Source organism: Tenrec ecaudatus, chromosome 9, assembly GCF_050624435.1.
Source record: "Tenrec ecaudatus isolate mTenEca1 chromosome 9, mTenEca1.hap1, whole genome shotgun sequence".
NCBI lineage: Eukaryota > Metazoa > Chordata > Mammalia > Afrosoricida > Tenrecidae > Tenrec > Tenrec ecaudatus.
Window position 1 is genome coordinate 138,624,453 of NC_134538.1, and position 22,581 is coordinate 138,647,033.

Here is a 22,581-nt window from a genome sequence, read left to right on the forward strand (position 1 = left end):
GACTTTTCCTTCATTTGCTAACTGCCTAGCAAGTAGAAACACGATCGCTAACCATACATTTCTCCTATAATATATCCAAAACCTCACCAAGCAACTAAATAATCATTATATTGCATTTTACAAATAAATATTAATTAATATCACCAAGCCAACATCTAGACACAATAGATTAATCGTGTTGGGATTATCTTCCTATTGTAAACAATGTTGCTGTTTGTTTTAGAGCTTGAGTCCAATTTTGTCTCACAGTGGGTACATGTCAAGTGTCCCATAGGTTTCCTAGTTTAAAATCTTCATGAATCACAGAGATTATATGTCGAATTTTGCAAGACCAATGATGTATTTACATATATTATTTTGGTAACAAACAGAACTGTAGAACACAACCTCACTAATTAACATATACAGGATATAAATAGACCATATCTGGGAAAAGAGTCAATGAAGAAACTCATTATCATCAGTCAGAACAAGTCCACCACCCAACTGCTGAGCAATTAATTGCTCATAGCAAGCCTAAGTCGAAGCTGAAGAAAATGAAAAAAGGCTTATGAGAACGATAAAAAACCTCAGGCAGACACCAACTGAATTAAGAACCATCTTAATAGAGGTGATACATTCAGTGCGAATGACTGACGCCAATAGGGATTGCGGAATGCCGCACTGTGGGGTGTAGGACTTCATTCTTGATGAAAGCAAAAGGTTATTAAAAATGCTTGGACAAAAGAATAGGCCAGAATTGATTCCAGAAGGGACTGTACAACTTGCTCTTGAACATTAAATAGTTAAAGTAAATAGAAGTAATTATAAACTGAAAAAGTTGAACAGAAGACTATAAAATGAGGCTCAAGAAAAATAATGTAATGAATCCTAATGAAATGTGGAAAGACCTGTAGGTAGAAAACCAAAAGAGAATAACCGGTTTGACAGACCTCAAGCTGAAAGAATTGAAGAATATGTTCCCGTCTCTAATCATGAGATTCAAAGGTTCTATGGTTAAAGAGTTGGGGAAAACCAGCAAGCGTCTAAAGGAACTGAGAAGAACACATTGATGAGTGTATCAAAACATGGGTCAATATTCAGTCTGTTCAGAAGATAGCATGAAGTGCACTGAAATATTTGGCTATAAGCAAGAAATACATGACAACGTCAATATTTCCTGCGTATCATGATTGTCCAGTTGTGCAGATTTTGGTTGACTTTACGTTGATTTGTAAGCCACCCTGAAGGCCGCCATTCTCGACCTTCATCAGCAAGTGCCTTAAGATGTCCTTTCTTTAGTAATTAAGGCTGTGTCATCTGTACATCACAGGTTGTTAAATAAGCCTTCCTTCAATTCTCCATCATTGATGCTGAATTCTTCATATGGTCCAGGTTCTCAGATAGAGATGGAATAAATATGCTGAGAGGATACAACCCTAATGCACACCTTTATTGATTTTAAACCATGCTATATTCCCATGCTCTCTTTAATGACTGTTTCTAAATCCATGTAGAGGTCCCATATGCACACAACAAAGCGTTCTGGATTCATTACTCTTAATGTTATCCATAGTTTATTGTGATTCACAGAGGCAAACACCTTTGTCAAGAAGACACAAGTAACATTTTTGGTGTACTCTGCTTATATCCAAGATCCATTTGATATCAACAGTGATGTCCGTGTTCTATGTCCTCTTCTGTTCACATATGCATATCTCTGTGGCCACGAAGAATTGGAATCAACTGCTTGATAACAGGTTTGATATTTGGTTTAATATATGGTAGCTTCAAAAATGTTGTGGAGAAATATTTAAAAATATAAATGTGTGTATAAATAACAATGTTCTATAAAGTTATTTTGCATAAATTTGATGGTATTTTATATTTTGGACCATGATATACAGGCTAATTATTTTTACATGAGACCTGGCCTAGTGAAATGCTTCATCTCCATGTACTGCATAGCAAAAAAATGCTTGCTGATATAGTGTTGTTTTATGATTTTTCATTATTGGAAAATTTATTTTAAGACAATTAAAGAAGAGGGTACAAGAATGTTATTTTTATAATGCTCAGTGCGGCATACAATGGCCAAGTCATTAATTATTAATCTGTGTTCTACTCTGAACCTACTGCCATTTATTTTCTGTGCCAAACCTGCAAAAATAATTTTCTTATTCCTCAGCAGATTCATTACACTTGAATAATAAAGTTATCTTTACATAAAAGAAACAGAAGTCAATATAACTTAAGGTCTTCTAAATATAGAGTTGATAGTGGAATATATAAAACTTATTAGATTAAAAAATTATGAGTGCTTTATAACAAGAAATAAAAATTTACAAGAGATAAAATCTGCTTAATTCTGACCTTTTTTCACCTGTAAATGAGAATAGTTTTCAAATGACCTTAACTGAAGTTTTCTGGATTTCTCTGTTAAATAAGCACATAACCCAAAATAAGTAAATATATACAATCACATGTTTCATTAATTTGGGCATTAATATATGAATTTTAATTAGCAAAAGTAAGTCATTTCATAATTGGTAAGAAGACATAAAATGCCACTATTCATAAAGATGAAAACAGTGTCACTTTAAATTGGATAAAATTGACTGACTAGCTATCATTTCTTGAGCCCAAGTATTAATTGCTGCGTAGTCTCCAGGTGCCAGCAGAGGGTATAAAAGAGGAGGCCGGGGCTCAGAGGCTGTGTTACATTTCTCCCAGGACATTGCTTAGGGGCAGCTGGAGTAGTCACCATTCGGCAGGCAGTTTTTGTCACTCTATGACTTTGAGTTACCTGGAGGACACTAGTAGATATTAAACAATAAAAATGCATCTCTCTTTTTATACATAAAAGGAACACTGAAATATGTGCGTGGGGGTGGGGAGTCCAGTATATTTTGGAGTGCTATATTATTTCCAGGTATGCCAGCATTTGCCTGCTTCCCAAGGATTAATTTCCACCTGTATAATTTACAAGGAGCCATCAACCAGGAACTAAATGTTACCTAAATGGTTGCTGAATATTAAACCAAGTTTTAGCACAATCAATTTCATGCCTACACAAAGGAGAGTAACTCTGGAGTATTCCTTTGTGCACTGAATGTGCAGAAACCATATTTTCAGAAGATGATTTAAAATATGCAGTAAAACTCACAATGAATTCTAAGGGGACAGAAAAAAACAGTTACAGCAAAATTTTTGAAAAATGTGAAGTCTACAGACTTACCCTCAATCCTTTTCTATGTTATTTCTTTTGTGAGTAAATTGAGAGAATTCAGGAAATCAGAAAAATGAAGGTCAATTAAAAGGTATTTTATACTCAATCATCAAGCATATAGACTATTTGAGATGTTGGAAAATGCAAACAACCCCCTCGTTTTAAATGTCCATGTTCTCTAATGCCTGAAGTCAGAAAATGAGGTGGCAGTGAACAATGGAGAACACTAGTGAGAACTGAAGCCATGACAGGTTACACTTTGCGCTGCTAACTGCAAATCAGCTGTTCAAACATACCAGACTCTCTGAGGGAGGAAGATACAACTGTGTCCAGTCAAGATGGCTAGCCTCAGAAAACACCAAGAAGCACTGCTACTCTGTCCTCTATGGTCGCCGCGGAGCCGACTTGACTTGCTGATGTACACATAGACCCTGCACACAGCGTTCACTTATATATTCTTTGACATCGTGGAGCAGGGATACTACCATTTCAGTCCATTTCCAATTATTCCTCTGAAAAGACAGATGTCACTGGTAATTGCCATAGAGCGAGGACAAACTTACTGGACCTTTTTTTGGGGGGTGGGGTGGGGGATAGAGGTATGCAAACAAAATTCATATCATCAGCGTTTTGTCATTCGTATTCTTACACTTAAAATAGCTCCATCTTCGCTCTTCCTTTTTGCTACATCATTCTCTTAGTTTGACTCCTTAATCCTTCTCAGATTAGAAACAATAATACTGTGGAAAATGTGACCACATATTTTGGAGAGTTATGTAAATGTAAGAGTGCTCTGTTCTGGCCAGCAGTGTGTGCATGTGTAACTACATAGAAACTAGGTCTGGTGATCTCAGGTTCTACTAGAAACTGGAGTACTTTTCACCAAAGAAACACGTGAAAGACAGGAGATTTTCCACTCTTGTGTTCTCTTTCCCTATTAATCCCATTACAATAGGAGGCAGAGGGAAGGGAACTGAAGACTCATCCTAGCAAATGTGCTCCCTTCATTGGAGATGCAGGTGTTTGACACTGACCAGACTGACCTTGAGCCATTAGGGAAGAACTATTTTCCAACATCATGTACTTCCTAAACCACAGCCTCATTCCCATGCTGCTGTACACTTTTCAAAGTAGTGTTCTCTCTGATTGAAAATCAGTAACCACAATAAACTTTATGTGGAACTGTGGGACAATATTTGGCTAAAATTAACCATTGGGAGTCCGTTCCCCAAATAGACCAGTCATCGTTGGATAATCTCAATAGGGGAGCTCTTCCTCACAGACCATGAGAACATTACTGCTCTCATGGTGCAGTTGCTAGGTGGTGTAAATAAGTAAGTATTGATTAGTACGTGAAAGGTTATTGACTCAAACCAAACCAAAGAACAATAAGACAGCAGGTCGGCTGATCTTCCTTCGAGGAGTCAGGCTTGAAAGGCCTATGGAGAAGTTCTAATCCGCCCTCCCAGGTCGTCAAGCAATATGGCGCCACTGCAAACCACTAGGAACAGAAATCCCCCATGCATCCCTCTGCTGAGTATATGTTCCAAAGATGCATGAGTATAAAGCAAACAGACCTATGCTCCCCATGCTCATCACAGTAATGTTTACAATAGCCAAAAAATAGACATAACCTAATGCCCATCAGGAACAGATCAGATGATGAAACATTGGTCCAAACACCCAACGGGATCCAATGCATCTTTGAATAAACAATGTAAATACCATGAAATACCTCATGACATGGATAGATCCTGGAGAAGATTATGCTGTGATATTAGCCACAGAAGGACAAATATTATATGAGACCACAGTTATAAAGAAATTGGGGGGTACATGATGAAGATAAAAGGCTTTGGAGTTGTCAAAGGGGGTTAGGGAGGCCCTGGAAGGGAGAATAAAACAATTGCATAGAGGGTTGATGCGTACTGACTTGGGAAATCAATGAGCAGGGGAGGAGTAAATTGATAAGGAGTTTGGTTTTAGCAATTTCAACTATGGAATACAAAGCCAACCATCGGAAACCCCAATCCAAGTTACAATACATTTTTAAAAATAAGAGAGAGAGTTGAAGTTGAGTTGAACAGCAATCAGCAGCAACATAGTTCTGGGCGGCAAATAACTGAATAATTTTAACTTCCTAGTAATATAGGGTTGATTTTTACTAAGGAGAGGCATACAAACACTACTTTTACTTTTTTGCTTTCAGCTTTTGCAAGACAATTTTAAAATTATTTGTTCCTTCTCTGTCATCTCTCCACCCAGAATCTATTTCCCTCCTCACATTCAGTAAGCATTTTAATTCATTCATCTTACGATCCTTTTGAAATACACGTGCTACTTTTTAGGCAGCCAAACCTGTGTGGCACAGACAGCTATATCTTCAACTGCTATTTGAATTTGGAGATGGGAACCATCAACTTCTACCACCCAGTGGTGTCTGAAAACATCAGGGAGCCCAGCACTCTGGACAAACCCCTGGTCATCGTAAATTGAAATCAACTCCATGTCTGCTGCTTTTCCGTTTTTTTGTTTTTTTTAATTTTTTTATTTTAACAATTTATTGGGGCTGATACAATTCTTTTCACAGTTCATACATATACATACATCAATTGTATAAAGCACATCTGTACAGTCTTTGCCCTAATCATTTTTTTCTCTTTTCTTTCCTTTTTTGTACCCACTTTTTAATTTAGAGTAATGAGGATGTGCTGCAATCCTTGATCTTTTGAAAATGCTTTTTGTCCTCCCCAGGACCTTTGGAGACATGGTGAGACTTTTGGAGACATGTTGAGGTCCACTGCCCTCCCCCACCCTGACCCCGCCACCTCCCTCTCCCTCTTAGTTTGCTCCCGTGTAGTCTGGACAGAGCAGCTTCTCTCCCCTGGCTATCTCTTCAGGGCTGTCCTTTCTATTACCTCCTTTTGGGGAGGGGGTCAACATAGCTCAGCTTGGGCCCAGCCCATCATTCTTACTGTTAGTTTGCTGCTCCATACCAGTGTATTGACCTCAAGGCTTGGCGCTCTGGGATGGGGTCTGGTCCCTCTTTCCCTTTCCTGTGGAAAATAAACAATACCCTCCCCGTGGTGTACTGTGGCCATGTTGACAGCAACATATTTGCAAGTGTGTTTAATACCATTGATTGATGAATTATTATACGATTTGTTAGAGCCCCACAATAAAAAAGATTAAAACAATTACGAGAACGAATTTTATGACATACATGAAAGAAAAAAAATATTTCCGTACTATCTGTTTTTAAATTGTATTCATGACGCTATCTTATTTTTGGTTCTCTTTTCCCCCCATTAACTTTGTTGTGAATTGAGTAGCAGATTATAGAGCAGATCATCAGTGTTACATTCAACAATCCATAGAGTTTTTGTTTATCTTATTCTTTGCAATCTCCTCAATGTAACATAACCGACTCCACTTCCTCCCTGTTGTTGTTTTTCTGTTTCCATTATTCTGCCTTTTTTAATACTTCAAAACGGTGTCCTTTTCACCTCAAAGACTTCCTTTGTTTGTTTCTTCTAATTCTAAAGGGTGCCGACCTCAGTAGTGCCATTCCTTCCCGTAGAGAGCTCTCTTTGCTGGGCCAGCACCAGCCAGAGGAGTGAGTTTATTTCCAGGACATTAGGATGACTAAGTGCCACAGTCTCATGGCTTCCACCATTCCCTTTCCAACCAGTAAACCTGGTCTTATTTAAGATTTTGGTCACATCTTTTTGAGTTCTGCTACAGTTTTCTCCGACTCTATCCAGGACCTTCCAATGGGATCTCTGTTCGATCATTTGGTCATGAGAGAGAGGCACTATCTAGTCCTGATCTCAAAGACATGGAGACTGATTCATGGCCCCCAAGTCCCTCAGACTAATTAGTGCTCTGTGTTTTCAGTTTTCATCATTCTTCTTGCCTCCCAATAAGTCAGTAGTTCTGCATTAAAGCAGCTTTTCCCAAAGTAGGGATACCACCATTTGGGAATGCTGGAATGGTCCAAGGACTTGCACAAGCAAGTACCTCATGCTATCCTGCATTATAGACAGCAGCATAAAGAGATTAATTACCAGAGGAGCTCTGAGTAATTTTTATTTTTCTAAAAAGGGGCTGGTAAGCCAAATAGGTCTTCGAACCCATGCCTTAGTCATTCATAAACTTTTAAAAATCATTTTATTAGAGGCTCATACAACTCTTATCACAAGCCATACATTCATCCATTGTGTCAAACACATTTGTACATTTGTTGCCCTCATTGTTCTCAAAACATTTGTCTTCTACTTGAGCCCTTGGTATCAGCTCTTCATTTTACTCCCTCCCTGGCTACCCATCCTTCATGAGCTTTTAAAATCCCAATCAGTACTCTCCAAAGGATGATGGATACCTATCTTGGTGGACTGTTATGTCGGGTGATCTTGATATTTCGGAGACTATGGTCAGGAGCTCTAGGCTCAGTGATTCACTCTCAAGGTGTTGGGTTATATCTAAGAAGTGTTCATAATGTGCCCACTGTATGCTCTACCACATCTGTAACTATATTTGTAGCAAAGGTAAATATGTGACTATAGAATTCCTCATAGGTATATGTAGCAATTTACTTACCAATACATTTTAAAAATTAAATCAGTTCACTTTGAACCTATCATATCAGTAATTATTCCCATAACCTGGTCACATCAGTTTATCAATTTAATTACCTGGATTAAAAAACAAATCATTATGGAAAGTATTGCTTTATATACATGAAACAAAATGTCTCACTATTACAACACAATTGTTACTTATAACTCCTATGTCACTTATTCTAAGAGCTGTGGTAAAATTCCCTTAATATGATTTTTGGAACTAATATGCTTTTTTTGCCTAAAATATTCATGCCTGGGCATGTATTTATTTACAAACATGCTATAAGGAAAGTGCACATTGACAAATGAGTTCTACAGATGTTCCCAGATAGTCAAATCTACTTGTAGTAAGAAATGTCTGCTTGATATTACTTCTGTCAATGTGATTGTCAATGTCGAGTGGATATAACTTAAAAGCTGATAGAAGATTCAATGACTGTAAACTTGTGAGCTTCTATTACTTAGAAGATAACAACAATAGCTTTTTTAAAAGTTCTGGAATCATTCTATTTTGTCTCTTTTTAAAATTTAAGCACCATACCTTTGGTGTTTTCACATAGGAGTATTTAAGTGTTTAAGTTCTATGATATTTTTAAAGAAACACTAGATAAGGTAAACATAAAAGATACAATGAACTCAAAATTACTAATACAAAATATATTAGTACATTTGAGATCTGTAAAGCTTTTGAGATGGAAGTTTAATAAGAATTATCATTGTGTACTAAGGCTATGATTTAAGTGACTCAAATTTCACTCTGGCTCTGAGTTGTGCCCCTACCCACCCACCTGTTTTAATTATTCATGTTATGTTTTCTTCCATGGTTTGAACCTACAGATATTTCTAGGATTTGAAATTCTTAAGATGTTTACCAGATGGAATTGTAAATATTGTTCCTACTTAAGGATCAGGTTTGATATCATTTTTTATTGAATAGCTAGGTTAAAAATACAAACTTATAGAACTTTTCAGAGGTTAACTCTTCAAAAAAACACTCATTAACTCATGAAAGACAATGATTTTATATTCACCTAGCGATATCATCTGGTTTCCTTGACTACCAATGTGTTCCCTGTATTCCATTGTGATGCTTCTCAATTTTATTTAAAGGCTTCTCAATTATATTTAATTTATTAAATGCTTCTCAATTATACTTAATTTTTCACATATTATAATACTTGATATTAAATTAATATATTTCATAATGAGGACAAAAACCCAAAGTTTTAATTTTTAATGAACTTTTTTTTGAATGAGTATTGTCTCATTTTAAAAATTGCTGCTGGGTTCATTCTAATACATAGTCATAATCAAACACCAAAGCAGTTGACATCTGATTGTTTCTCACTGACCTCTTATGTGTAGAAGAGGAGTGCATTCCATGGGGTTTCAAGACTTCAATGTTTAGAAGCAGATCCCAAAGCCTTCTAACATGCCTATTGGGGATTTTTGAGCTATTCATTTTTTCAATTAATAGTTAGTCACATAGCCATTTACACCACTTAGAGACTCACTCTAATATTAGAATACAGCCATGACCCTATGCAAATGTCTACCTCTAAATAACTTTTAAATAGTATCTCCATATATCCCCCCCGCCAATGTGGTGGCAAATAAGCAGTGTGTGGGCAAATGTTAAATTTGATCTACTTAACTTACCTAAACTCTTTGAATAAAATGCAATTTTATTTGGAACAGTTTTAACTTTGGTTTAGAGCCCAATTTAATTCTGTGATGGTCTTCATTTGTCATCTATAATATGTGAAACATTCAGGTAGTGTATAGATTGACTGTACAAGCAATTTTATAGTGTAATTTATGTGATGAGTCATGGAGTTACTGAACCAGTCAGAAGTCATAAGACTTCTGCTAGGTTGAGAGAATCAATAAGAAAGAAGAAAAACAGATGGGAAGTGATAGGGAGTAAACAGAGTTGCTATGTATGGCATTGTTAAAAGCATCTATTTGAAGATGTCCTGGTGGTCGGGGAAAAATTAAGTTAGATTCCAATATAAGTGTGGCATATTTTAGAATATGAACGGTCACTTTGCTTGTCAGGCAGATTTGTGTTACTTTTATTCACAGCAATTTCTTTATTTTACATTTTTGAATTTAAGGATGATTTAACAAAAGGTCATTTCTTCCTATTCTCATGCTGATTTCTTAAAATATGACAAAAGAACTTAAATATCTTTTCTTTTCAGAGTATGGAAAGTTTATCTTCAAATGGAAAAAAGTTGCTCTTTTTTTCTGTCTAAATTTTGGAGGACACAAGATGTAAAATGACTTTCATAATCACCTTTATTTCAACTTTGCCAAATTCCTGTAAAAGCACTTAGATACACCAAAGGGGAGCTTGAAAATTAGTCAAAACCAATGAGTTAATGAGTAAATTCTCAATGATGTGCATCTGAAATGCTAACTTGTATTTATTTGAAAAGTAGGGCTACTGTCAATGTCGATGCTTTGAAATTTGCATATGTACGAGTCTGCTCAGTATGTTTGTGGCACACAAGGTCATGAGTTTGTCAGTGGTTCGAAACTAGCCATTCCACTGGAGAAAAGCAAGGCATAGTAAGCCTTTAAAGAATTCCTGTCTAAGAAATCCTCAGGGACAGCTTGACTCTGCCCTATGGGATCACTATGAGTTGGGATCAACTGGATGGAAGTGAGAAAGAAGACAAAGGTATGTTTGAATTTTTACAGCGTTGGCCACAAGACCCTGATCATCCCAGTCTTACAGCTAAGGTATGATGCAAGTCAAATTCTATCTTTAAAAAGGACTTAGTCTAACCTTCTCAATCTGAGGGTAAAAGGTGCCCATCACATGTTATTGGCTTATCTTAGCTAAGCACAGTCTTTATAGAGTGTGTTGGGATGCTAATGTAAGGTCAGCTATTAAAACCACCAACTACTCTGTGAGAGACAGACGAGGCAATCTACTCCCATAGAGTTACAGTCTTGGAAATCGCCAGAGACAATTCCATCCTGTTCTATAGATTGACTATGTGTCAGAATTGATTCCAAAACATTTGAGGGTTTTATTTTTTTTTTGAGAAGTGGAGAATCAGTTTCTATGGCATTCTACCTTCAACTCTTTAGAGATGTAGAACATATATATAAATGTATTTCTGCTAATTATAATAGGAATATTCTATTTATACCACAATGTAACTATTATTTAATTAATTTGACAAACACTTCCAAGTTAATGAAGTGTTTTAGATTTCTAAAGTTCATTGTGAACTTGTATACATGGTTTCATGTTTCCAGGGAACATCCCATTAGTTTGATGTTGATTTGTGATACGGAAAATAAACAAATAGAAAGGGGCTGGGGCAAAGGAGAGAAGGAGATAGAAAACAAGAGAAAGACCGAGTGCAATAAAAATGAATATAAAAGTATTGCTGTTGCTAGCAGTGTTGGGTTGACTTGGATTGAGCTGCCTCAGGTACACCATAGGAAAGCTCTCACCTCACAGTGGCGCTAGGTTCCTTCCAGCCATTGCTGTGGCGACTGTGTCAATCCATTTCCTTGAGGGTTGTATTCTTTTTTGCCGACCTTCTACTTTAATAAGCATGATGTTCTTTTCAAATGATTGCTCCCAACTATCAAATGACAGGAGACACAATGTTGACTTTTCTCTTTTAAGGAGCCTTCTGGCTGTACTTCTCAACGGATTATGTTTTTGCTTTTCAGGTAATCCCTGGCACGTTAAATGTCTTCACCAACACCATCATCCAAATCATCAATTCTGCCGTCTTTGTATTCCTTTTCTAGTTTTTGTATTTCTGGAAAGTGATTGAAAATACCAGATTCCCCTTAGTCAAAGTGACATCTTTATTTCTTAAACTTTTAAAGAGGCCATTTCCAGCAGACTTCCCCATTGCAATATATTCTCGAATTTTTAAAATTTTGCTTCCCTGAGCATTAATTGTAGATCTGAGTAGAATGAAATCTTGAACAAATGAATTATCTCTCTGCTGCTTATTTGGTATGCTTCTTCTGCATTGCTTATGGCTTCATTTCACCAGTAAGGGCGTCATGTAATCTTTGATTTCAGAAGCAAAATTGTGCCCCTTGCTTATCACCAGTTATCAATGAGCCTTCGCATCCTGAATGCACATCCTCCTTCCTAAAGTTCATCTTTTTGGATCACTTGGTCAACATACAGACTGGATAATATGATGAAAGAATCCAAGCTGGTTGCATATATTTTTGGATTTTAAACATTGCAATATCCCTATGTCTGATTTGAAATATTTATTGGTCTTTGCGCAGGTAGCACACGAGTAGGATACACTGTTCTGGAATTCCAATTTTATGCAGTATTATCATCTATTTGATATGACTCACACCATTAAATAACTCTGAACAGTCAATAAAATATAGGCAAGGATTTTGTTATCCTGGAATTTCATTCAACTCTCACCTGATCTCAGCAATGCTATCCCTCTTTCATGTCCCCTTCTGAATCTGATTTGAGCTCTTGGAAATTCATTGTTGATATAAACTTGAAAGCATTTTTAAGTGATCATAAAAAGTCTAAAGTGTGTGATAATAGTATTATTCCAATCCCCAAACAAACAAACATCGCCAGGAAAACTCAGTGCTCTCAAGTGGATTCTAAGTAACAGGGATCCTATAGGATAGAATAGAACTGCCCCACTGGATTTTCCAGTCTGTCAATCTAAGCCGAAAGCCTCATCTTGGTTTCAAACTGCTGATCTTGAGATTCATAACCCAACTTGCAACTCACTGCACAGTAGGGATCACAGTTATACCATTATATAGTATTATTATATCAGTTTTTGAACAAATATGATTTATTTGTTTCCTTCCTTGTTAAAGATGACATATTGGACAAAAACTGTAGCTCACCAATTAATTATCTGAATACTTCCAGGCAATTAGAATATACTCTCACCTCTGTAATACCATAAAATGGTGTTCCTCTCCTTCAAAGTAACAGCCTAGAGAATTCATTGGACATTTATACTCTGGCAAGTCATCAATAGTCAAAAATCAACCCAACTACCTGGTGCCCCTACTAACAAGCATACATTGTTTTCCTTGTTGCCGAGTGCTATCAAGTCCGTTCCAACTCAGAGCACACCTAATTAACACAAAATGAAATTCTGCCCAGTTCTGTACTCTCCTCACGTTTCTAGGTTTTTTTGACCATTGTTGCAGTCATTGCTTCAATCCATCTCAATAATTCTCTTCCTCTTGTTAAATGTGCTGTTACTTAACCAAGAATAATGACATTTTCCAAGACTGGTTTCTCTGGAAAAATATTTTCAAAGTACACGAGATGAAGTCTCACTAAGCTCACTCCTAAGTAGCATTCGGATGGTTCTTTCTCCAAAATAGATTTGTTGGTTCATCTGAAATTTCATTTTATTTTTGGTATTCTTAACCCAAAGCAATGATTTAAATGCATCGTTTCTTCTGCATTCTTCCTTAGTCGTTGTCCTGCTTCATGATCATGTCTGGTACATACAGAGACTATGACATGGCTCAGGAGCACCTTATTTCTCCGGGTGACATATGTGATCGTTAACATTTTAAGTAGGTCCAATGCATTGTATTTTCCCGATATAATATGTGACGGCTTCTGGAAGCTATTTCTACTAATGTTGATTGTGGATACAAGTAAAATGAAATCCTTGACAACTTTGATCTTTTCTCATGATCTCGTACATGTGTTTGTCAGGATGTTGTATATTGGTCCAATTGTGCGGAACTTCGTTGCCTTTACAATGAGTTGTGATCCATATTGCAGGGTGCAGGCTTTGATTTTCACCAGCAAGTGCTTCAAGGCAGTCTCATTTTCAGCAAGAAAGTTTATGTCATTTGCATATTTCATATTGTAAAATGGTGCTTCCTCATGTCCTGCCACTACATATTCTTCAAATAGTCCAGCCTCTCAGAGTTTGCTCATCATACATGAAGAATACAAGCTCGACATGTACTTTCCTTGATTTTTAAATTATGCAATATCCCCTTGTTCTGCTTGAATAATTTCCTGTTGGTCTAGGTCGACTCTGCACCAGCATGACTGAATGCTCTGGAAGTTTCATTTCCCCCGCATCTTATCCACTGGTTATGATACAAAAACAGGAACTGACAGCATCTAAATTCTAATCCTTATAATTGTCTTAGAGAAATGGTATTCTGCAGACTGCTAAGTTACACTGCTGCAGAACACTCCGACAGAAATGCTCACCAGGAATCTGTTATTCTAGTAGTGCGGTTGCTACAAAGCCGGACGCTGACTGGGAAATTCACCCTCTGATGTTTTATTTGGACAATGAGGCAGTGGTGGTCATGTAATTAAAGCTGTTCACTTACTGTTTTATAATTCTAAACTTATATGCCTATTCCTCCAGGGAAATAATGTGATTTTAAAAACTTTATTATATTCAGAAAAAGACATATGAGGACATTTCTTATTTTATCTTTTTTTTCGTATTTTATAATTGTATAGTCAGTCATCACCTAGTTGATAGTAACTTTTGGGTAGATTATTGCATATTTCATAATTAATTTAACAGTCAATTATTTATACTAAAACCAGGAAGTTACAAGCTAATTAAAAACAAAATAATAAAACATGCCAGGTTTAATTTTAGTAATCTACAATGTCACTTTTAAGAAAAAAACCCAAAGTATTAATATTTTCATTGAAATATTTTATAATTTCCTTCCTTGGTATTAGGAATGATTCTGGCTTTAAATGGACTAGTGACCATATGCCAAATATTAATGAGGTGTTATTAAATTAAAATATAAGCATCTATATGCAATTATCTTCCCTTTAAGCATTTCTGTGCACACATATTAAGAACACAAATACAACTGAACACTGATGTAGCAATTATAATCAGCTACTTAAAGTTAATCCCTTAGTAGATAAACTCTCCCTTAAACAATTTTTCCTTACAGTTACTGATATTCATGTGTAAACAGATGGATCTGAAGGTAGAATAATTTGAATGTCAAGATATTCTGGCATGGTATTGCTGATGCCAAGAAAGAGAAGTTTGCACTAAAGCTAAGAATTGTCCTGAGAAAACACTTTGCTTATATAAATCTCTTCTGTTATAATCTAGGATTGTTTATGAAAACTTTCTAAACACATCCACCTATTATTTGAGTTTATAATGAGAAGATGAGAAAGCCCAATGGTAGTCAACCGGACACCCTTTACTGAAGGGTTTTGGGGAGAAGATGAACCAGGCAGGGTGAAGGGTAGCAATGATGAAACATACAACCTTCCTGTAGTTCTTAAATAATTCCTCCCCCCACTATCATGATCCCAATTCTCTTTTACAAATCAGGCTAGACCAGAAGATGTACATAGGCACAGATTAGCAACTGGAAACACAGGGAATCCAGGATAGATGACTCCTCCAAGACCAGTGGTCAGAGCGGTGATGCCTGGAGGGTGGAGAGAATGTGGGGGTAGAAAGGGGTAACTGATTACAAGAATCTATGTAAAGCATCCTCCCTGGGGGAGGGAGAGCAGAGAAGAAGGAGGGGTGAGATGTTGGACAGTGTGATATATGACAAAATAATAATAATAATATATGAACGATGAAGGGTTCACGAGGTGGGGCAGTGGGGAGGGAGGGGGAAAATGAGCAGCAGATATTAAGGGCTCAAGTAGAAGGCAAATGTTTGGAGAATGATGATGGCAACAAATGTACATATGTTCTTGACACAATGGATGTATGTATGGATTGTGATAAGAATTGTATGAGCCCCCAATAAAATGATTAAAAAATACCTTAAGTTACAAAGGAAACTGTGCACTGGATTCAACAGATGTAACATTGACCTTCCTTAACATGTCAATATTTTCCATAGCAACCCAACATAATGGCATAAAATATATTTATGAAATAATGGATGTTCTTATTTAGTATTTTAGCACTCATGTATCCTAAGGATAATATTGTTGTTAGGTGCCATGGAGACAGTTCTGACCCATAGCAACACTACATACAACAGAAAAAATCCCTGCCAGTTCCTCTACCCTCCTCACAATGGTTGCTATGTTTGAGCCCTTTATTACAACCATGTCACTGATTCGTTCTTTTGAACATCTTCCCTCATTTACAGACCCTGTACTTTTCCAAATGTAATTTCCTTCAGAAGGTATCGGTCCTGCCTGATGGTGTCTCCAAAGTACAAGAAGAAATGTTTGAAGGAGCATTCTGGTTGAAGTTCTCTGTAAAAGATTTCTTAGTTCTGTTGGCAGGCCATGATACATGTCATAGTCTCCCCTCCACTATAATACAAAGACATCTGTTTATTGCCCAGCATTTGAATGCACTAAAGCAACTATTTTTGTTACAGTGACTGTGTATTCTTTCCATCTTCTTGTTCCTCATTATTCAATAATTCCCCCAGGTTATCGTTTTTGTAAGGTTCCAATTGACACCACATTATGTTCAACAGGACAAAATACTGTCTGATCAGGTGCCATTCGCACAGTAAGTTTTACACTTGAGCTCACAATTGAAGCCACCACTAGCCCCCCGCCCCCCATCTCACTGAGGAGCTGCCTCTGCTATGCTGACCTCTACTTCACCAAGCCTGATGTCCTTCCCCAGATAGTGTCTGTCTTCATCGTCCAAGACAAAGTCACACCACCTTTACTTCTTAGGAGCATTCTAATTGTATCACACCCATGAACAAATTGCTTTGTTCTGGAAACCCATGATACTTTAAAGTTCTTTATAAACTGTATTTCAAATGCTTCAAGTACACTGTGATATTCCTTATTCACTGTTAATCTTTCATTTCTGTATGAGGTGTTTGAAAACACCATGCCTTAGGTCAGACCACTTAAGTCCTTAAAGTGACCCCTTGACTCTTTAGCATGTTATAAAGACCCATGTGATAGATGTTCCAATGTCATTTATGCGATCTTTTAGATCCTTTTTCTTATTGTCATGCAATGTAAAGATCCAGTAACATCACCAATAGAAATGAGTCAATGAGATGTGTCGATTTCATTCTACAGCCTTCACATGGTGATGTTCGCAGAGGTGGATTTTTCTATGAAGGAGAGGGATCCTTTAGAGACCCATAAGAAAATTCCTCAGGACTCTAAGAGTATCACAAAGATGGATTCTGCCACAGCCATCTCTGCTGGCATCTGGATCTCCGCAAGCAGAGCTTCACCTTTGAGTTTCAGCTTTCTGCTATACTTGCAGGCCTGCTCAGCCTCCAGCTGCCTTCCAGCTCCGGTGTACCAGAGCCAGAGGGGCCCACTCATCTGCATTGCCTTTTCACTTGTTGGCTTTCGAGAGCGCATCCCTAGCCTCTGTGAGCCCTTCCTCTCGATAGCAGATTTCCATTCCTAACCAGGGAAGACAAGAAGGCCCGCTCTTACAAACTTGTGGGCGTTTCTCATTGCTTTTGCATGCACTACATCTTCCAGGTAAATGAGGCCCAGGCGCAAGAAGATAAAGTCAATTTCAGAAGCATCTGCTATAAAATGAATGGTTTGCTCATAGCATACGTTGGCCTTCATGTGATTTTCGCTCAGAAAATAGAGATGGCCTTTCATACCCCAGATGTCAGAATTCAGGTAGTCAATTTGGGCTGCCTTTTGAAGGTATTCTCCTGCCTTGGCAAAGTCTTTCTTGAAGAGGAGTGTTTAAGCCAGCACCAGGTAATACCCATCGCAGGGGCGTCCTTGCGGGCATGCCAGCTCATGCACAAGCACCCCGTGCACACACTGCGCAACATTCACCTTCGTTAAGAGCATATGGTCTCCATGAAAATGGTAGCAGGGTTTTGGAAAACACCCGGATGAGGGATGGCTTCAAGACAGCTGAACCTGCTTGAGATTTTGATGTTTCATTCTTTGCTGGTAGCTCCTTGAGAAATAGGTTGGGCGTGTTTTTGACTAAGACCTGGATGCTGAGATTGTCCTTGTTCAGCATGCTGTTTGGGGATTATTGCAGAAATCCACGTACAATCGCGGGGCTGCTGACCCTGCTGCGGCTTCCACTTAAAGTGCTATTCCGGAAGAACCATTTGTGTCCCCAGGGATCTAACCTGGATTGCTGTTTTCTTTCTCCAGGGTTCTCTAGAATCGTGCTCTTCTGCTTCATTACTCAAGTCTGGAGCTATTTGAAGGCTTCACGAAATGCCACTTCCATTCGAATGTCATCGTTTTTCATTGCATAGTATAAACCAAGTGAAGTCCAAGCAAGTGACATGCACGAAGAAAATGCCCGCCTGCTCATAGTTCTCCATAAGGACAGCCAGGACACCACAGAGCAGCAAGCTGTGGATGGGATTTGGATTGAGGAAAGGGGCTTTCCCAAAACACTCCTGTGATTTTCTCTTGTCTTCAATTAGGAGGCAGAAGGCACCATCATCCAAGCAGTACTCTAAGTTCTGGGGCTCATGGACTGACCTCTCTTCATAATACACTGCTGCCATTTCAACATTTTAATTGACTTCTGCTTCAAAGGCAAGGAGTCAGAGCTGGTCACTGCTTGTACACATGGTTGAATGGGCACTTGGATATTATCCATGGTGCCCTGGTTTAGGACCACGTGCATCTGACCCACCAAGAACACATGCAGCTCGCCGACACATGTCTGCAGCTCCTCCTGGTTTCCAAATGCCGTTGTTTGGAAGCATGTCTCTCCCACAGTCGTTACCACAGCATGGATGCTTGAGTTGTTTTTGGTAGCAAATTATTTTCCAGAGAAATGAAGTTCATAGTTGAACTGGTACTTCTGTGCCTCCGTAGTTTCACTATCCATTTCCTGTCCAGTGTAGCCACGAAATTCTTCCCCAAATATCCTGTGATCCTCATGCAGATGGATTTTTGAAATGGTCTTAATCTGCACGTGATGGTCACTCACCCTTCTCAGCTCCTCCTCTATGCCAAGTAAGAGGAAGCCCAGGTGGAATCATTGCCCTGGCCCTTCTGGCTACCTCTTCAGGCATTCGTTTTGGAACCAAAACCTTGTCCAGCTGAATCTCTGTGCTTCTAACTATTGCTCTCCCTCCAGAGTGTGGTTTAGCGAGGGTTCAGCTTCCAAAGGATGATTAGAACCCTGCGTTTTTATACTGGGAGCTTGCATATCTTTTTCTCTGTTTGCTTTATCTTCTTTTAGGTTCTTGGCAATTATGGATTTAGGCTTTGGGGAAATAAGTGTCTCCAACATTGCTATTGTGGATCCAATGATGACCAGTATCCTCTGCACAAGCTAAATCAACATTTGGTCTTTCCATAGACAGTACTATGAAGATGAGGGCAAACATGGAAAGTCCCTCACTTCTCTTCTCCCATGGAGACAGCAGTGGTACCATATTAAAGTAAGCTACATCATGAATGAAAGCTGATTTTCGTCCTCACTCTTATATTTTGTCATATTTCCCTTTGGATGGCATAACCAGAGGGATGCCTGTGCTCTCTACAGGCAAACAGCAGCAATCAGTGATTTGTTCCTGAAGCAGGCCACTGTGGAGGATCAAGGTAACAGTGACTTTCCAGGCCCCCAGTAATCCTGTTCTTCATGCACTCTGTCTGGTTCCTAAATTCCTTGTCCTCAGGGTGCTGAGTTGTCCTTCTTTCTCAGAGGGGTCACCAGTGATGAAAGCATCGGTATGTTATTCACTCCTGGTGCCAGAATATTGGCAATATGTTATATTTGGGGGGGGGGTAAGCTGAGGAAAAGGTTCTTTCCCCTCTAATCTTGAGAGCTCCATTCTTGAATATTACATAATCTGTTTCCCCAACTGAGGCAACTTGCAGACCAACCATACAGTTCTCTGCAGGGACAACTGGCATGAAGGACTCAGGTGCAGGGTAGGAAGCTTCCACTGTGACCTTTAGAAGGTGCTCCTTAAGATCTGGGCTGAACTCACTATTGGCTCTGCTTTGATTTTTTTATTGCTGCTTGCATTAGGATTAATAGTGGATCCAAGCAAGATGAAATCCTTGACATCAATCTTTTCTCAGTCCCAACTGTCAGGATTTTTTTTTTTTTTTTGAGTTGCAATCCATACTGAAGGTTGCAATTTTATCAGTAAGTGTTCCTAGTTCTCTTCACTTTCAGCAAGCAAACTTGGGTCCTGTGCATATTTCCAGTTGTTAATAAACCTTCTTCTAACCCTGATGCTGTGTTCTTTGTATAGTCCAGCATCTAGATTGTTTGCCTGGCAAAAAGATTGAATAGGTATGGTGAAAAGACAGACCCTTTTTGATTTTAAGTCATGCAATATTCCCTTGTTTCATTTAAATGTCTGCTTCTTGAACGATATCAAGTTTCCAAATAAATCGAGCAAGTATTCTGCAATTCTCATTCTTCTCTTTGTCACTCACATTTTTTTATGATGGACACAGTTAAATACCTTTGCATAGTCAATGAAACATGATTAAGCATCTTTCTGCTAATATCTGCTTTCAGTCATGATCCATCTTAAATCAGCAACGATATTCCTTGTTTTATGTAATCTGCTGAATACAGCTTAAATGTGTGCTAGTTTCCTTTATAAAATTTTACTTTCATGTGTTAATAATATTTTAGAATAATTTATGCACTTGGTCACCTTTCTGTGGATTATATAGAAACACGCATTTCTTCAAAGTGCTTGGCCAATTCTTTGTATTTCCAATTTCTTGAAATAAGTAAGTGAGTGCTTCTAATGCTTCACCAGGTTATTGAAATATTCCAGTTGGTAGTCCATCAATTCCTGGACCGTTTTTCACTAATGCTTTCAATTTGGCTTGCATTTCATCCTTCCTCATCTCCAGTCTGTTCAAATGCTGCCTCGTATAATAATTGATCATCTTTGATACAGTGATTTGGCATATTCTCGTAATTTTCTTTGGATGAGTCCTGCATCACTCAATATTTTGCCCATAGAGTCCTTTAGTGTGAAACGAGTCTTGATATTTTTTGGTTCTTTAACCTTGAGTTATGCTGAGTGTACTCTACCCTTTTTGTCCCGAGCCACCAGTCTTCTAGAAATTGGTTGCTTTGTGGGAAAAAAATGCCACTTATACTTCAGTTACCAACATGACTGAACAGGTTTCCGTGGAGCCTGCAGACTAGCTACACGATGCTATCCATCTCCCAGGGATCGGCCACCGACATCCTGGTGAGTAGCAGTGGGATGTGCTGCAATATTGCAGTGTCAGTCTCGTTTTTATTCCTTCTGTTCCTTCCGGCCTGAGACATGCTGGGCATAGTCATCTCTGTGTTTTCGAACTCCAGACCTTATCAAATTTCATGGCTCAGAGTTGACTGTGTCTTCTCAAGCCACCATCTGAATTCTTCTGTTCAGTTCCTGTATTTCTTTTGTTGCCTATAATTTTATTTTCCCCTCACCACCCCCACCCCACTCCTTTCCTATAATTTTAATGAAACTTTAGATTCTTCATGCATAATGGCTTTCATTCGAATAATTAAATCTTAGTAAAATATTAAATTTTTTAAAAATGCTATCACTGGCTTATGAAAAATATATACACATTGTTACCAAAATTAGTGGGTAACCTCTCTGTAGTTGATTGTTCTGACATGATTAAATAGCGTTGATACACAATTCCAAAATACATGTGGGGATGGTGATGAGATTGAAATATTGAGAAGTCTTTTCTCTGACCATTGATATATCGATTCTGTGTATTTTTCTTGCAGTTTTCCTTTCAGTCCAATAAGTAACAGAGAAGTTCCTGGTCAATAATGCACAATTGTTTTTATGGAATATATAGATATTATCCCTATCAAGCATGTGGACAGTAGAGATTCAGAGACGTCTCAAATATTCCATTATGATACCTTATTGCCAAAGATCTATATTATTCAAACATCAAAATGGTGCTATTTTTCACACTGGCATAATTATCATTCAATTTTAAAGTTTCATGATCATAATTAGCAATCACCCTTTTAGGAAGATTATAGCTAAATCATTTCATAGCTCACATTTAATTTTAAAAGACCACATGTCTGTGTTAAATGGAAATAATTTGACTATAAATTAAGCAGCTATGAAGGTATGGAATATACAAAGCTTATTTTTTTTATAAAGATGCAAGTGTGAAGTTTTCTTTGACCATTTTTAGGCAAAAATAAAGTACACAAAAGCACCGCAGCAGAGATTGACATGATTTTCACGAACAATACTGCCCCTCATTTTCTTTACATGTGTACCCACGTGCATCCCCAAGGTGGAACAAGATGAGCGGTAGATACAATGGAAAAACTAGTTATTTCCTGTTCTCTGAAGATGTGTTTGTTACCTTTTATTGGCTGAACCAGTTCGGAGTCCATGACTTGACTGATCAGTCTCAGATCATGAAAATCCATCTGGGCATATTGGACAAAATTATCTGAGTGTATTAATTAAAATGATTCTTTCAAGGCAAAACTTTAAGATTCTAAGTCATATAAAGTCAATTGGCCTGAAATTGAAAATACTTTCCCTTCATTCCCTGCAACAAGAAAAAAGGAGTTCTCTCTCTCTCTCTCTCTCTCTCTCTCTCTCTCTCTCTCTCTCTCTCTCTCTCTTTCTCTCTGCTCCTTGTACATTCCAACCTGGCTCTTCTCCTTTCTAGTTTGCTAAGTGGGAGGAGCTAAGAGAGACAAAGACATTAAGACTCAACGGGTAATGGGAAAGTTAAGAGATCTGCACCCTTCCGGCCGCTGCAGGAGGAAGGCCTGGTGATCTGCTCCCTAGGGAAGAAAACGCTTTGCCGGAGCA

The 22,581-nt window shown here is 38.0% G+C and overlaps 2 pseudogenes; both read right to left on the reverse strand.

Annotated features, from left to right (window-relative positions):
* Window positions 1–16,942: 16,942 nt before the first annotated feature.
* LOC142456166 (cilia- and flagella-associated protein 70 pseudogene) lies at window positions 16,943–17,792 on the reverse strand (annotated as a pseudogene).
* Window positions 17,793–17,966: 174 nt separating this feature from the next.
* Window positions 17,967–22,187, reverse strand: LOC142456168 (cilia- and flagella-associated protein 70 pseudogene; annotated as a pseudogene).
* Window positions 22,188–22,581: the final 394 nt, after the last annotated feature.